General features: G+C 28.7%; 1 protein-coding gene and 1 long non-coding RNA gene across 8 annotated transcripts in view; one reads left to right on the top strand and one right to left on the bottom strand.

Moving 5' to 3' along the window:
• The window catches only part of LOC107439903 (uncharacterized), a 74,995-nt gene that overhangs the window by 40,592 nt on the left and 17,365 nt on the right, over positions 1–17,038 (bottom strand). Inside the window, exon 1 of one of the 7 annotated variants that reach the window (XM_087164486.1) lies at positions 5,045–6,721. The exons of the other annotated variants lie outside the window; for them this stretch is intronic. The gene's annotated coding sequence lies outside the window, so the exon portion shown is untranslated. Of the gene's footprint in view, positions 1–5,044; positions 6,722–17,038 lie in introns of those variants that run through there. 7 annotated transcript variants of the gene reach the window in all.
• LOC139426458 (uncharacterized) lies at positions 4,216–15,289 on the top strand. Its single transcript, XR_011637723.2, has 2 exons — positions 4,216–4,552; positions 15,135–15,289. It is a non-coding gene; the product is annotated as an uncharacterized LOC139426458 (long non-coding RNA).

Here is a 17,038-nt window from a genome sequence, read left to right as displayed (position 1 = left end):
TGCCACAGCCTGTTCTAAAAGACGAACCCGTTCATACAACCACAGATAGTAATTTTGATCTGAACCAAAGAACGATCAATCTCCAATTCAGTTCAGGTAAAGCTGATTGACGTTAAATAATTTATGATACATGGCAATAAAACGGTTATAAATCGTAAATGGCAATATACGATAATATGGCAATATACGGTTGAAACTTACTCTGAAATCCACAATATTTGTTTCATTTTCCATTAAATATTAATTATATTGCTATCTCCTTAAAATAATTGGCACTAACATTCACTGAAGTTTAAAATTACTTAGACGTTTTAAAGTAATTTATGACATAAGTATTAAAGAAGTTATGTTACTGACGTCCAGTAAATTTTTTTCCCAATGTACTATATTTGTTAGAGTTGCGATGGCGCAGAAGTTCCCAAAAAGTGTTCCGAGGAACCCTAGAGTTCCGTAGAAGGATGGCAGGAGTTCCAAGAGTTAGGATATTTTTAACCAGTAATAATAATATTTATATTTAATCAATAATTTAATACTTCGCTTTTTTCACATTAACTTCTTTATACAATATAAAATGCAAATGAAAAAAGTGGAAAAATTTAATATAATTTTTTTTTCAATAACAATATAGTATTGTATAAAATATGAAAGAATATGCATTTATAAAATGTCATAAGTAATTTCAAATCAAAATATGAGTAACTAAATTCAAGAATAAAGAATTAAGTTTTTTTTATAACTATTCTCATAGTTTATAACAATTGGGTATACTATAGCCTACGTCACAGGTCGTGTTATTCCTACTGAATTTAACTAGGAAACAGCATTTTCTGCGAACCTGATTTATAGCAACAAGTAAACATTAAATGAAGTGTGTTGTTATAAGTCGCTACTCGGCAGGTTGGAATTGTATTAGTCTAGTTCCTTTTGAAATAATTTATTTTGTTGTTTTATCTAAGTTTATGAATTTAGTAAACATATTTAAAACTCAGCTTATTAATTAAACTTAAAGGTAAATGTTATTCCTAGTGAAATTTTCGAAGTGGAAGTAGTTGTGTTTTTTTCATATTATACCCAATTGTTTTTAAAAACTTAATTCAGCTTATTTTTTTCATTTCCAGCCTATGCACACCACGAAAATTTTCAATATTTTATTCTACGCATTAGTTTCAAAATAATTAACAGTTTGTTTGTTTTTTCGGTTAGTACAGTCACAGTGGCTAATAAACTTTTCTTTTAAATAATGCTGGGGGTTCCACCAGAAGAAGGTCGATCATTTAGAGTTCCATAGCCGAAAAAAATTGGGAACCGCTTGTCTAGACACTAAACTGTGATAGTGAATTACTGCGTTCTATCTATCCCCACCGTTTGCCTAAAGACCACCCAGCTGCAGATCGATAGGTATGCGTATTTCGGAAGTAAAGGTGGCTAATGCGCAATGCTGGCCTCTTCGACATGAAATCTGGAGCTTCAACATCCACAACTCCATGACAAATAACGGGCGGTTGCGATAATGCTTTACCCTTTACCAATCTTTGCCATAATAAGCGATGATTAACCAGCGCTGTTTACTAAATATTGCTATTTTACGTTCTTTTGAGTCGCACAGTTTGAGACATCTTTCAATGTTAAGGCAGATATTTCTTTCAATGTTATCTATAATTAGTTTACGAAATCTGACTGTACATATTTTTACTACCTCTTTGAATAGTGCTATAGTTCTATCCTACTATTTAACTGTGCTTTTCGAAGCTTTTTTGCAAAGGAAAAAAAAAAATTCTTAGATTAAAATTATAAAAATCATAAATGGACAGTTCGAAATTTTCGTACATTTTTATGAGCCTATATAATGCAGTTTTGTTAAAGTATTAAAAAATTAGAACACAAGCACCCCCACTTTTTCAGAAGAATCGCTGGCAAATGAAAGGCTAAACAGGGCCTAAAAGTCATGAATAACTACTGCAAATTTGCAGCAATTATGAAAGTAACATATTATTTGCAAAGAAGCAACATTTTATGTGACAACTTAAACGAAAGTTAAGCCTTAAACGAAACTTAAATTTAAAAGTAAAACAGAGTTAGTTCTTAACAAATTTCAGTTCACTATAATCCGTGACCTCAAAGACAGTTCCATACATAATTCGAGAATACGACGAGAATTGCTATTAACACGTTGAATACCACACTAATTTTACATGGCTTGCCCGTCTGGTCAAAATGATTTTCACGGTATGCATTGCATTAATTTCTTCAAACCATTTTAGTAACGATAATAACATAAAAAAACTAAAAGCATTAAAATTTTACTCGAATTATGTGTTTCTAATGATCTTGGTTTCGCTGGTCACTGGTAACCCGGTGGAGCTACGAACAAACTCAGTGCCGGTCACCGGTGACCCCCATGGCATTCAACGTGTTAAATTTAACAGAAATGGGATTATGACAGTGATAAGAAACATTCGAGACGAAATGAATGACAACTTAGATTGCAGATATAAAAAATAACTAACATTTTGAAATTTTCATGGCAACAAATAAATAATAAAATTAATATTAAAAGTATTATTATTTTTAATAATAAAATTAAATTATAAATACAAGGAATTTTGCTTGAATAAAAATTAGCATGGCATAATTTCAGCAAAGTTTGCGATTAACAATCATCAAATAGAAAGGAGTATAAGAGATTAATAAAAATTTGCACAAATGCATAGAGTTTCTAACAAGAATAAAATTATAGTTTCTCAAATCTTAATTCAAAGAAATTAGAACATTTATTAATACAGATAACAGAATAAAGTTAATAAGGCTAGAATAACGTAAGTTTCGTCAAAAAGCCTGATTTTTTTAAATAACTGATCATACTTCTTTTAAAAACATAGTGTATAAATATTAAAAACCTATATAAATAATAAATTGTAAAGCAACGTAATTCGGCCTTTAGTTTTAAATAAGACTCGAGAATCTAAGTATACTGCCATAATCAATTAAAGTTCAGTAAAAAGTTAAACACGAATTATAGAAAAAATAGATTTTTATTAAAGCAACTCAGAATTGATAGCTTTATGTTAGTGAAATTTTTACATAGTTGCGAAGATCGTTAAATTTAGAATATTGAGTCAAGCAGAGACACAAAGAATTTACACTACAAGAGGGCGTCGAAATTGTTCACTATTCTAAGCTACAACCTTCCCATTTGAATTGAAGAATTGTTTACAATACTGTTTGTTTACTTTGTTCGAATCATTTAAAATATAAAACAATCGCTTAGAAAACTATTAACTTGTAGTTCATTCATAGCTTGTCTTAAATAACAGAGAGCACAAGAAAAAAATTTTGTAATTAAATTACTATATTTTAAAAACCAGGAAGTTTAAGCATCCCCTTAATAGTTTATAGCCGTTCAAAAATTAATCAATAAATCGTAGTAAAAGCGATTTTTTAGTATCAATTAACTAGAACACAAACATAAAATTCGAAAACATACATCATGGCAAAAATTATTTGAACTATAACATTAAATTATTGCAAAACATACTTGGCGGAAATATTCAAAGAAAGTAAACGTCATATTTCATAAAATTTTATCAAAAGAACAATAAGGTCAGTTAAACATTTAGTTGCAGTAACGATCAACAGAGGGCAGAATAATACAATAAACTTGATATCTTCGAAACATTTTTTTTATGTTTAGTATTTCTCTTAAACTTTATCATTTGAGGCACAATAAATGAAAAATAATTTGTGGAAAAAATTGATATTGAAGTCAATGACAAATATGATATTAACAAATGCTTCAATAAAATTTTTTTTAAAGTTCAATAAAAAATTTATTTTGCATTTATTTTAACAGAAAAAAAAAGATTTATAAATCGCTTGCTATAATTTAATTAGTTAAAACGATAACATCAAATGCATTCGATTCTATATTATAGAACAATACACATGGGATTCAATTTTTAAAAGGAGAAAAATAAGTTTCGATCGAAAAACATTTTGTATTTAATACCAAAATATTTTATTAAAAATGTCAGGTGATTTTTTTTGAAGAAAAAACTAAATATAAAACGATTTTATACAGTTTCTATCCACAAAAAAAAGTTTTGAAAAATTGATAAAAGTTTTAATTTCTTTTAATTTTCGTACCGTTACAATAAATTAACAAAAAAAATATATGGAAAATGAGAAACGCATGCGGCAAAGGATTTCGGCGGAAGAATACAGCATATCGCCAAAGTAAATCGGCCAGAGTCAGGAGCGTCTTGTGCGAATCTACTTCCTGCCATTGTTCGCGTAGCTTTCGAAGGGGTAGGTTCGGGAAAGTGAGTAATATTTTGAAACGTAATCATTTAATGATTATAATATCTGCAAGATAATTTACCTAATTATTACGAAATAAAATAAACTACAAATACGAAAATAAACATATGGAAAGTGGGAGGGAAATGAGGTTGATTAGAAATTTTCGAAACCACCGGAGGTTCTATTAAAATGCCTTCCACCTTTAACGTGAAGTCCAACTCAACATAAAAAAAAAATATCTTTTTTCCAAACCGTAAGCGTCTAACTAGTTAATTCTTTTCTTTTGCTATATTTTTGCACAGTATTTATCTGCATTACATAATATTATTTAAATTAAACTATTTAAATCGTTAACACCTGTATATTCATGAAATTGATACCTAACTAATTATGGCGCATTAAATTAATTTAAAATCACTATTGGATGAAATATTAATGAAAATAAACTAAGCATGATTTTTAAATTTGATATAAAATTGCCAAAATGCAGCTTTAATTCTAATTAACTGCCAACATACGAAACTTGAATTGAATTTCAATTATTAAATTATTATCGTAAAAAAAAAGCTAAAATATCATTTATGCCGATTTAGTTGTGATAATTTATGCTATCGCTAATTAATTAATGTTTTATCATGACGAAATTTTTACCTTTCTAGATTTAGATTATTTAATTAAGCTAAACACACATTTGAAAAATATAAGCTAAGTTAAAATAATAAGTTTGTAATCTAAACATTCTTACCAAATTGGCTTAAAATGCAATTTATTTTCATTGTCATTTATATTTCTTTGTTTGCAACCTTTTGAAAGTCCCGATAGCGACCAAGTACCCACGCTACGAGATTCTCAAGTGTGCCTGTAGCTTGTTCAATACGGGGTTCTTTAATTTGCAAGGAAGGGCGCGACGTAGAATAATCCATCATATTAGTTAAGTCTTGTATAATTTAATAATCATTAACTAATGTCTTTCAAGTAATCAAATTGAATATAAAAGTAGAATTATTGTTTCATATAATCCTTGTTTCAATATGTTACGGAGATGGTAATTGAACAAGCAATTCAAGAAATCGCTGATATCACTATCGCGTACTTTGGAATGAAGTTAAAATGCAGCGGGACTAAAAGGATTACTATTTTCTTAATGTGCTTTCAATATATATTTGATTCTCAGTTAAAAATACTTTTCTTTTAAAGAAATCTGCATTATTCATTGAAAGTCCGTTTTCGAATTCTACGGAGTTAATGATATAGCAAACCGACTTAAAAATAGGTTATAGTGTATGTTTTACCATTGGGATAAAATGGTTTACGGAATACATAAAATGTGAAGCAAAGCTTTTTTTTTATAATATTGCTATCCTTCTTTTATTAAAATGCTTATTTCTTTAGTAATGCTCCGTAACTGAATGTCACGATTGTGTATAATACGTGGATCAACTTTACTGCAAGTGGTTTGCGTTAGTTGACGATTTTCTTTGTTTACATAACTATTTGGACTAAACAATTTAAAATAAAATCAATTGACGGGATATAATATCAATAATACATTTATAACAAGAGAATGTACTGTATGATAACACTAATCTTATTGTTATTCTTAGAATTGCATATGTTACTTTCGTATAGTATTAGTTTCGATTAAAAGTAGTATCAATTGATTTTGGCAAAATAAATTTTAAAAAAATTGTCCAAATATTGAGATAATTATGGATGGCTAAAGATAGTAAAGATAAACTGAGATATACAAAACAAATATAATTTTTCAAAATAAAAATGTTAGTGAGACTTGTGTCTTTTTGAACATATATTACAAAAAAAAAAAATAAATAAATTACATCCAGCAAAGCATTTTTAAATTAATTTTCTTTGCATTTTCGCTGGTCATTTGCACGCTAACGCGATAATTAAACTGTAAAAAACATTTAAAAAAATAATAACGCTCTTAGTCAAGTATATCAAATTGCAAGACTGCATAAATATATATTTTTTTATCAAGAAAGTATGTAGTGTAGTTGAAAGTATTGTATGTTAAAAATGCAGTTGCTAAATTTACTGAATAATATAAACGACGGGTTGTGAAAGAGGGAGGAGGAATTAACTTTTAGAAAGTTTGAATAAAATAAAAACACTTATTAAACATGCATATAACAAAAAAAAAGAGTCACTTTTATCATGATAAATAAAAATACAAGCTTTTTAGAAAGTATAAAAATAGCTACTTAATAATTAGTGATATCTTACCAAATTTCTTCTAGTATAAATTTAGAACTGTTACATGCGACATGAGGTTGGCGAATTGTTTCACAGCACAAATTTATTACAATTTAAGAAGAAATTTATATAATAAATATTTATATACATAAGAGGATATTCATTTTACGGTGTAAATAAACTGATTTATGCATAAATCCAACCACTCCCTAAATAAGGGAAGAGATTTTTTTTTTTTAAACTTAGTAGCTTCCAAATCAAGTTGTGACACAAGTTTCTACCAAACATGCGTTTACTCATAATGACATTTGTACTAAATAAGAATACTGGTAATTTGGAGCTGTTCTTTCATGTCACATAATTACTAAGATTTGGGATTGTACAACACAATAAAATATCAATAACAAATGTCAGTATTTTTTAAGACAATCTTTTATTGCCTATAGGTAATAAATGATTAAAAATAATAATAAAAAAAAACAGAACAGTTGTTTTATAACATTACTTTGACGTCAAAGTATTTTTATTTATTTATTTTTGACAAAATTTATACTTCATTCAAAGAATTTAATTAAAAGATTAATTTGCAGACTTAAAATATATATAACTCAGTTTTTTTAAAAAAAGTCTAGCAGTTCTAATATTATTTTTTAATAACTGTCATTTACACGTACTCTAATTTTAAATTACTTTTAAAAATTTAAAAACAGTATATTACGGACGTAGCATAATGTAGAAATATGTTACATAATTACACGTTGTATGTGATACCATGAGTAATTTTAACAAAAATTATTAGAATCGCTTAATTTTTTTAACTGAATTTCGTGCTTTCAAAGTCAGCATGAATTGTTCAATACGTTTTTACAAAATTTAAGAAAAACGTATTTTCCCGCAATTATTTTAAGAAAAATTATGTATTAAATTAAGTTGAACGATAACCAGGTAAAAGAATAATGGAAATAATATTTGAGAAATGCAATTGAGTTCTAAAGTAGCTATGTCAGTTTTTTGGTTGCATTTTAAGATTTGTTAATTTTCTAATAGAATTCTTTAACAATTAAAAAAGGGTTAGGGGACAAAATTTTATAGCTTTATTATTTCTTTTTAAACTTTACTAAGTTAAACACACAATTAAAAAAATATTTTACTGTAGCAATAGTTAATATTTTTTTTTCAGTAATGTAATTAAAAATCTTCAGTAACTTTTTGTTTTAAATGTACCTATCAAGAACGGTTGAAAGCAAAGGGAAATAATCAAAATTAAAACTTTTATAAGTTAATTGTGGACTACTAATGGTAACTATTACTTGAATGCTGAGTTTAAAAGCATAAGAGCCAGGAACAGTTTGTACTGCGCCAATCACAGTCGTAAATACGTATTTCATGCAATTTTAATCAAACTAACTATAAACTACATTTCAACCCTTAAAAAAAACGAGTGCTAAGCCAATTCCTTAGCAGTTGGATACGGAAATAATTCAGGGGTCTGTCCAGACATTTTGTGAAAGATCCGTTTTTCGTGAAATTGTGAAAAAATTACTCACATTCTTTCAACCAGGGTCCGCTTTTATGAATTTGTGCAAATAGGGTCCGTTATTGCAAAAAAAAAAAAATTTCAAGGAGTTTTTAAATTGTATAGACATACAAGATTATGCTCAACACTGTAAAATTGTAATTAAAGAAATTAAATTTTAAAAAATAAACAAGAATTGCTCCTTCTAAATTAGAGATGCAACATACAAATATTTGGTATTTAGCCTATACTGCTGAACGCAGAATATTCATTTCGGACGAATAATGGAAGAATCGTCTGCCGAAGACAAAACTTAATTCGTTTACATCCATCTTTCTTGTTTTCTGCCCTGGAAAGGGTTTATTCGATCAACAAAATAATAATGAAGATAAACAAATTTGTGAAGGGTCCGATTAAAAGAAAAATCATTTTGTGAAGTGTCCGTTTTTAAGTTAAAATATTTTGTGAAGGGTCCGTTTTTAAGTTAAAATATTTTGTGAAGGGTCCGTTTTTATGATAAGATATTGTGTGAAGGGTTCGTTAACGGACCCAAATTTCTTCTAAACAGACCCCTGTAATTAGTGGAATATGGGGCATAACTACCACTATAAATATTAAATACCAAATCGCTAGTATATAAGACATGTTAACTTAATTCTATCTAGAGGTACCTTTTGATAGTTGAAGGTTGACATAGTCGATTTATAATTCCCCTCGGAATACAGGTAATAGTTTATGAAGTTTTGGTCCAATATGCCATGAATATCAGAAGTTTACGCTCTCCAAGGTGAAATTTAGTTGTCCATCTCGTATTTACTTTCGACAGAGCTTCAAAAGGGGAGAAAACTTAAAACTTTGTTATCTAGACAAGAGAGGTATTGTATCTGAAGTATTTTTTGCTTAATCAAGTCAAGTCGATAAGATTAAAACAGTTTAGAAATTCATAAGATTTTGTGTAAAAACAGTACAAATAAGTCTAATAACGTAGAATCAGTGTCGCGTCAGTTACCTAGACAAGGTACCCCCCCCCTTTTTTTTTTAAAGCTAAGAAAGAAGTCCACACAAAATCCACGGAACTAATAATTTAAAATTGATAAAAGTTAGTATGCATAAAAAGTCGAGTTTTGTATCATACTTAGTTAAACACCAGTTATTGCTTTATAGACAAACGAAGTAGTGTATCTTATGTAATGTTTCATGCTAAATCGAATAAGACGAAAAATTTCCCCTAACTGTTCCCGTGATAATCTCTCTCTCTCTCCCTTTTTTTTTTTTTTTTGCCTAAAGATAAAATAGATTAAATGTATTGCATAATAGTCAAAACAACGTAAAAAATGTCCAATAAAGTCAAATAAAAAAGTTATCCAAGTCAAAAAACCATGATAAAGTAAAATATAACATTTATTTTTGGTTCTAAAATAAAGCACCTTCCAAAGTGAATGTTATACTGAAACGACCATATGTGTTACGGGTCATTTGAGAGATTTTACATAGCACTTGTCTCATATAGAACGTTAATCCTATTCACCTTAATTTCTTTACTAATCATATTCATCATTCTTAATTAATCATATTCACCTTAATTTCACCTTTACGATTCTGAGATTTATTTGGAATATATCGTGTATGCCTTGTGAAGATCAATTAGCGTTAGAGCCAAGGGACACTAGTAATTGTGAGCCGAACTCAAAAATCCTGAAATTTTCTGGAATAAAATCATTAATGACGCATTTCAAAAAATTAATGTCTGTATAAGTTTAAATCATTGACATTTTCACAACATGAAATTCTAAATAAATTATATGCAGCATAATTTAAATGAATAATTACGTATAAGTTTACTTTTATCCCTAATCACATTTATAATTTTACCAGAAAAAATATTTACAAATGAAAGAGATGCCAAGTATAAATTCTAGTTCTAATGTTTTTAAATAAAGTAAACAAGAATTTTTATACATTAATGTGATCGATGATTTCTTGAAACTTCTGGATCTTGGATATTAGAAAATTTCCGGATCGCGGTTAGCGAAAAATCCAGGATTTTTTCCGGAGCACAATCATCTCTGCTGTAACGATTTGCAACCTCTTTCTTTTAGTACGCTTTTGCACGCTGTTTTAAAACTTAATTAATAAAAATTATATATCTCGGTGTATACGCCGACTCCCTATTTTTAATTACGAGATAGCAAATTTCCAGTAAGTCGACCGCTATCTGCGATGTCGAATATTATTCATGTGTCAAATGTTAGTTGACTCGTTTCAAAATGCTGATTCAAATGTGGTTAAAAAATATTTTAAAAAGTGTGGAATTTATAATTTTTTGGATGGTGATGAAGCATATTTGTTTTCTAAGCAGATGAGGATGAAGTAGAAATTCATTGCAGTAAAATACGTTTGGTAACACTGCTAAAATCATTGAACATGATGTTCTGGGATATTTTAAATTAATAGCTTAATACTATGTTTTAAAAGTTTGAATTGTCTTATATTTTTTGAAATACTCTTAAATAAATTCTCGTAACTTTTCTTATTTCTTTTTTCTGAGTGCAATTTAAAATATTGTTTCTAGAAGAAAATATAACGAAAATTTAAAATTAACTGCATATATTGAAAATAGTTCAAGCTTAACGAATGTCCGACTTGATTATTGGTGTATAAGTCGATCCCCTGTTTTTTCTTAAAATTTTGGAGGTTTTAAAAGTCGACTTATAATTAAAATATACGGTACTGAAGCGTTTTTTTAAAAAGATTTTCATAACGCGCGTATTGTCAGTGAAGCGTTTGTTTAAAAAACACACGAAACCTTTAACCGCTAAAATATAATTTACATCAAAAGTGCAGGACACATAAAAAAATTTTAAGAAAAAAAGAAAACTATCGATGCATTAACAATTATTCATAGACCTAAAAATGTATGAAAATCACAACGTGTTTGATTACCAATTGGGTCTTAGTTCACGCAAGCGAAGCAGGTCGTGTAGAAAACATTCAACCAAAATTTCATATCTGCTGATTTTAACAAAATTAAAGTCTGCAACCAAAATGAAATATAGATAGATGAATAAAGGGACTTGGAGTCATGTATCCAAGATCTATTTATTGTCATGGCATATAAATTAAATTATTGTCATGGCAGTCAGTTAGAAAAATGTGTTTTACAGCCAAATAATGGCGTGCTTCCATAGAAGAAGGCGAAGTGGGCCACAGTACTAGCAATTATTTAAAGGGGGCACTTAATTGACGAGTAACGACAATAACAAACTTTCAATTTATCGAAACTTTTATTCAGAAATCAAATATTTGAACAAGTAAATATTTAGCTCAGGCAAAATTTCTTGATGAAGATTTAGATCACTGCAATTTAAATATTATTTGCATTTAAGAAAAAAAAATAAAGATGTTATTGGAATTATTTTTTATTTTTTTATAAATCGACATTTAAAATATGGATTAAGAGAATTCTTTCCAAAATTTGTATTTATTAATTTTAATGTTATTTCCCCCCAATAATTATTGAACTCAAGAACAGCTATAGTTTGTCTAAAGTAAGTACTCCCCAGCCATTCGTCTGTACCCATGGCGGTGACTATGGTAACGAGGTATAATTATTCAAGCAGGGGTGTGGGGTAATTGTTTAGGCCAGGTTTCGGCTCGTGTCGGAGATCGAAAGGGAATCTTTTTCTTTAAACTATTGTGTTAGCCCTAGACAAGAGCGCCGGCAGAATAATATAAAAGGGGGTGCAACCCTTTAACAAACTACCCTCCCCTCCCCCCGAAAAAAAATTAAAATATTCTGCTATTACATTGTGTTTTGTTATTACATATACTTTCATCTGTTCATTTTTTCAAGATACATTTCTTCATTGTTAGCAATATATTTAAAAAAAAGTACGAATTTCTTGTACTTGCAAATTTTGCTCAAAGGCGATCGCGCTGGCATAGCTACTAACTTTAAAGCACAAATAAGTACAAACAGTAGTTTCGTATACGCTTTTGTGCACGCTTAACATTGGTATTTATTGTGTTGATGAAGTTTTACAGTTGCGAGAAGTCAGTTTGTGTTATACACCTTTGTTAAACTGAATAATTAATAGAAAATATAATATTATTTAAATTTTATTGAACGAAATTTAAAAATATAGCTTCGATATCTGTCAAGTTTGTGAATGCTCAGTGTACATAAGAAAAGAATCAAAGATGACTCAGAATTAATTGAAAAAGTTATAAACAGATTTGGACAGCAAACAAGACGATTACAATTCTTGTTTGATTAAACAATTTTTTAATTGTTATGCATCAATAATTACTTAATTATTTGTTTTTCCATAAAAATATGTTTAATAAAAAAATTTTATAACAAAATTTTTCTGTATCTCTTTAATTGTTTAAAAAAAAAAAAAACAGCCAGGAGTGTGCAAGTGCACCCCCTTGCACCCCTCTGCCGGCGCCCTTGGCCCTAGAGTAAAGAGAATTGCGCTTTTCTCCTGAAATGCGCTATTCTCGTTTTCAAAGCAGCAGACGGCCTCAGACTTTGTGGCGGGGGGAGTTCTTACCGTAGACGAACTATAACTTAACATTTAATTGATGAGATCTCCCTGGGCATCCAAACACAGCAGCATGCGACTGAGACTAGGGGAGAGGGGGGCACATTTCAACATGGGGCACCTTTCAACAACTAGAATTTCTGCCTTCTAATATTGCTTAATGATTCACCAATATGCCAGACAATAAGCTTTAACTATGCATAACTGTTGACATTTAGTTTTAAGCACTTTCTTTTTACCACTGTTGTGTTACTCTGTGGAACATGTTTTAACATTCCAAAAGTAAAAAGACAATTTTGATTTTACAACTGTTTATCGACCAGTAATCTTTTAATAAAGTAAGTGATATTTATTCATCTGCTAGCTTATTTAATTCTGCTTCTAACTGTATCATTTATTAGTAAAAAGTCTTTTTCTAAAGTGGTTGATAATACTTTAACCAAAATGTCTGTACCAGGGGCAGATTTCAACAGAGCTTAGGGGGCACATTTCAACAGTGTTAAAAGGTGTCCCAGGCTTATTATTTTTTTGTTAAGTAATCTTGCAGAAGTCATTAGTCAGCAAAAAGCCCATTAATTGCGGTTGTTATATTTTAAATACTCAACTTTTTCTGTAAGGCATTATTCTAAATATTTTGAAAAACATGTGAATGTGTTCAAGGAAGCATGTTTGTAAAAAAAATTTCAATTAAATAAAATGAAATTTTTTTAAAAGCTTAAAATCAAGATTCAGTTTGTTGCATTGTTGTTGAAAATAGAATTTATTTACAAAGAATTCATTAAAAGCATCAATAAAATAATTATTTTAAAATTTTGTAAAAATATTCAAGAAAATTTAATTTGGAATGAAAATAATTTAATTTTAAGAAAATTGAAAAGTTTAGGGTGTAACATTATATTTAATAAAATTCTCAATTCTGATATTTTACCTTCTTACAATTTATAAAAATGTTGCGAACATATAAAAAAAAAAAACTCTCTAAACCAGAAGTTAGTGAAGAAAACGTTGAAAAAACAATGTAAGCAGTCAGAAATGGTGCATGTTTAACAGCAGCAGCAGATTTATTTGGAATAGACTTTTCAGCTTTATTTTATTAATTAAAAAAAAAGAAAGTCAAATAATTGTTTGGTTGGTGAAACCAAACAATGTACAACTACTAACACACAAAATGCTACAGTTCTAAATACACAAGCCAACAAGTTTTTGATGTCCAGCAAGAAACCCTGCTTTGTGAATACATAATTACATGTTCAATTCTCAATTATAGTCTAACTTACAGACAAGTTCGAAAACTTTCCTATGATAACGCAAAGTGTTTCAACTCCAAAATTCCTAGTAGCTGGGACAAAAATGAAACGTCTGGAATTGACTGGGTTAAAGGTTTTATGAAGTGTCACCCACAGCTTACTTTAAGAAAACTGGAAAACACCAGCTTTGCAAGAGCTATAGCTTTAAATAAAGAAAATGTTCAAGAATCTTTCAACAATTATGAGAGAGCTCTTAATTCTGGTCATTTTACAGTGGATCAAATATATAACTTGGATAAAACTGGAGTTTTAACATTTGTTCCAGCTCCGAATGTTGTTGCCAAGATAGGAGCTGGTCTGGTGAGGCAGGTAGTTTCTGGAGAGCGAGGAAGCATGATAATCAATGTTTTATTTTCCTGAATTAGTAGTATAGAGGACATTAGTAGTATAGAAAGAAATGACATTAAAATGAAACTGCCTCAACCAAGTTTAAGCTACGTAACAGCTCGAGCTGTATTTTTCATGACATTCTCCGTAAACTTTGATTTTATTAAAGACCAAATAATGTAGAAAAAATCTAAATCAATCCAATATGTTCATTCATTATTATTATTTTATGAGTAAAGTTAATTTTCCAAAATGTATGATTTTGTTACGTTCTCTTCAGTTGTTGAAATGTGCCCCACCACCCGTTGAAAACTGCCCCCCAGGAGGGGTAGATTTCAACAAAATACATGGTTCACTAAATATGTAAAATTAGGTATTTTGTCTTTGGTTTAGACCTTTGGAAAAAATTGAGAGGTTACCTCAAATATCAAATTAGTAAATAAAAATTAGAACTTAGATTTTGAAAGCAATAAAACTTCGAAAATAATTCTTAAGCAAAAACTGTTGAAAGGTGCCCCCCTCTCCCCTATAGCTAATGATAAAATACTATGTTTGGTTTCAGTTTTTATCTATATATTCTTAGAAATACTATAATTCTGAAATTTGTATGATAAAAAGATTTCTGACTGTGTTATACTCTATTAATTTTTAATTTATGACTAATTTAAATTAGAAAAAAAGGTGTGAGTTTTTTTATAATTGGTTGAAACTTTTAAATCCTATTAAATCATAATGGTATTGAGAAATGCATTTTAGTAAATATTTAAAAATAAACACAAAGCAAAATTTAAAAAAAAAAAAAATCCAATCTGTTTAGAATCCTGCTTTGTTCAAATAAAAATACTTGAAAATACATATCCAGTTACTCAACTTACTTTACAAACCCCATTACCAGAATTATAATTGTTTTTTTTTTATATATAGGGATAAATTGTGCAAAATGATCTTTTTTGATGCAGACAATGAAGGATAGATAGGCCAAGACATTTTTTTAAAAAAACCAGCAGCTAAAACTATGCAGCATTGGAACGAAGCAGCACTGTGGAAAATTGCTTAAAAAATAAATATTTTAAGTGGTTCTTTTTATCATTTTTTTTAGATTTTTTATTTGATTTATTTTATTTGATTTCCAGGGAAATTCAATACTGCAGAAATTTTTCTGTGTGTACTTATTAAACCTCAATATTTCTAGTTAAAAAATTTTATGCTATTCTAATGATAATAACTGTAATAGTGGGCTTAATTTGGCACTGTTGGAGTCGCTGGCTGATATACATTAAAAATTTTGCTACTGGGTATACAAGAATGACTTATTTTCAGAATTGTTACCAAATATAGTTTCTGAGAGGTAAGAAAAAATGAGAAAGATTATATGATAGAAAATAAACAAGTCAAATTAAATAAGATTTATGATCATAACTAAGAAAAATTAGCTGGACAATTTTTTTTAGTTATTTCCTTCAATGCATTGAAAAATTAAAATCAAGTTATTGCGCTGATAGTTAATTCTTTTAACAGTAAAAAAAAAAGAAAAGCTTGTAGCATTGTAAAAACTACACATGCCCAATAAATGCATTTATAACTTAATTATAAATCTGTAATGTCCACATCCATATAGTAATTAACATATTTGGCAATATCACACATAAAAAAAACTAGATAAAAAAAAATGGCAGGAACATTTGCATAGCAACTTAATAGATATCTGTTGGAATTACTGAAAAACTCAATGCAGCAATAATTGGAGTTGCTTTTTTGTCCTAACTATAAGTGTAGGTTCTAGTTATGAAAGTTAAAAAGGATGCATGGTAATTTTTATTGTGTTAAAAACATTCATAGAAAAAAAAGTGTAATGCACAAATTTAAGAAGATCATTAAGACACAACCTATTAAATGTTCTATCCTGTGACAAAATTAACATGAAGAAAATCAGGACAATCAAGTCTATCGTAAACACTACCACATGGGGATGTTGAATTGCAAGCTTTTTCAGTTTTACAGGACAATCACATACATGTGATTTTGTGGCTGGAATTCAAGAACAATTTGAAGCTGCCTTTTTTTAATATTTTGGTGCAATAGTTTTTTTTTTTTTTTTAATCATTCAAATGTTTAGAAGACTGGTATTGTAAGAGGTAGGTAAAGTATTTTTTAATGTAATTTACAGCAAGGATTTGCAACCAACATTCTTATATCTGGTTTGTTAAACTTTACTGTACATTTTGCACATTTGTAAGTACACTTAAAACTATACATTACAACTTTATTTTATAGTGCTAAAATTACTTTAAAAATATGTTAAAAATATATTTAATAATTTTTCATTTTACAATACTGATCTAAAAATAATGTAGGCAAAAAAAAATAGAAATAAAAGCTTGCAAGCTACTTCACTTTGAGTAGTAAGACATAGGTAAAATCATAAGAAAAAGAAAATTTATCAATCTCATTGTAACTTTCGATGCTAAAGAATCACTGTTATATGTTATTAATGCTGCCAATATGTAAAAGAATTCCTAATATAAAATGGTTTAAAAAAATACCAAACACTGAATTATTCAAAATCAGTAAGCAAAAACTAGAAGAATTAGAAATCAGAAAATTCAAATGGCAATGGATAGTACTCACTATCGGAAAACATGAAAAATTCAAAGTAAAACAAGCGCTAGACTGGACACCCAAAATAAACAAAAGAGGGGTAGACCTAAAATGACATGGCACACACTATTATGAATGAATTAAAGACAATATAATAACATGGAGAGCAATAAAGTGCTTTGCCACCAAGAGAATAAGATGGGGAGTCAGGACAAAGGCCCTGTGCTTCC

The sequence above is a fragment of the Parasteatoda tepidariorum genome, chromosome 5, assembly GCF_982258835.1.
Source record: "Parasteatoda tepidariorum strain Cologne lab strain chromosome 5, Ptep-v5.0, whole genome shotgun sequence".
NCBI lineage: Eukaryota > Metazoa > Arthropoda > Arachnida > Araneae > Theridiidae > Parasteatoda > Parasteatoda tepidariorum.
This window is presented reverse-complemented; position numbering and strand designations above follow the sequence as displayed.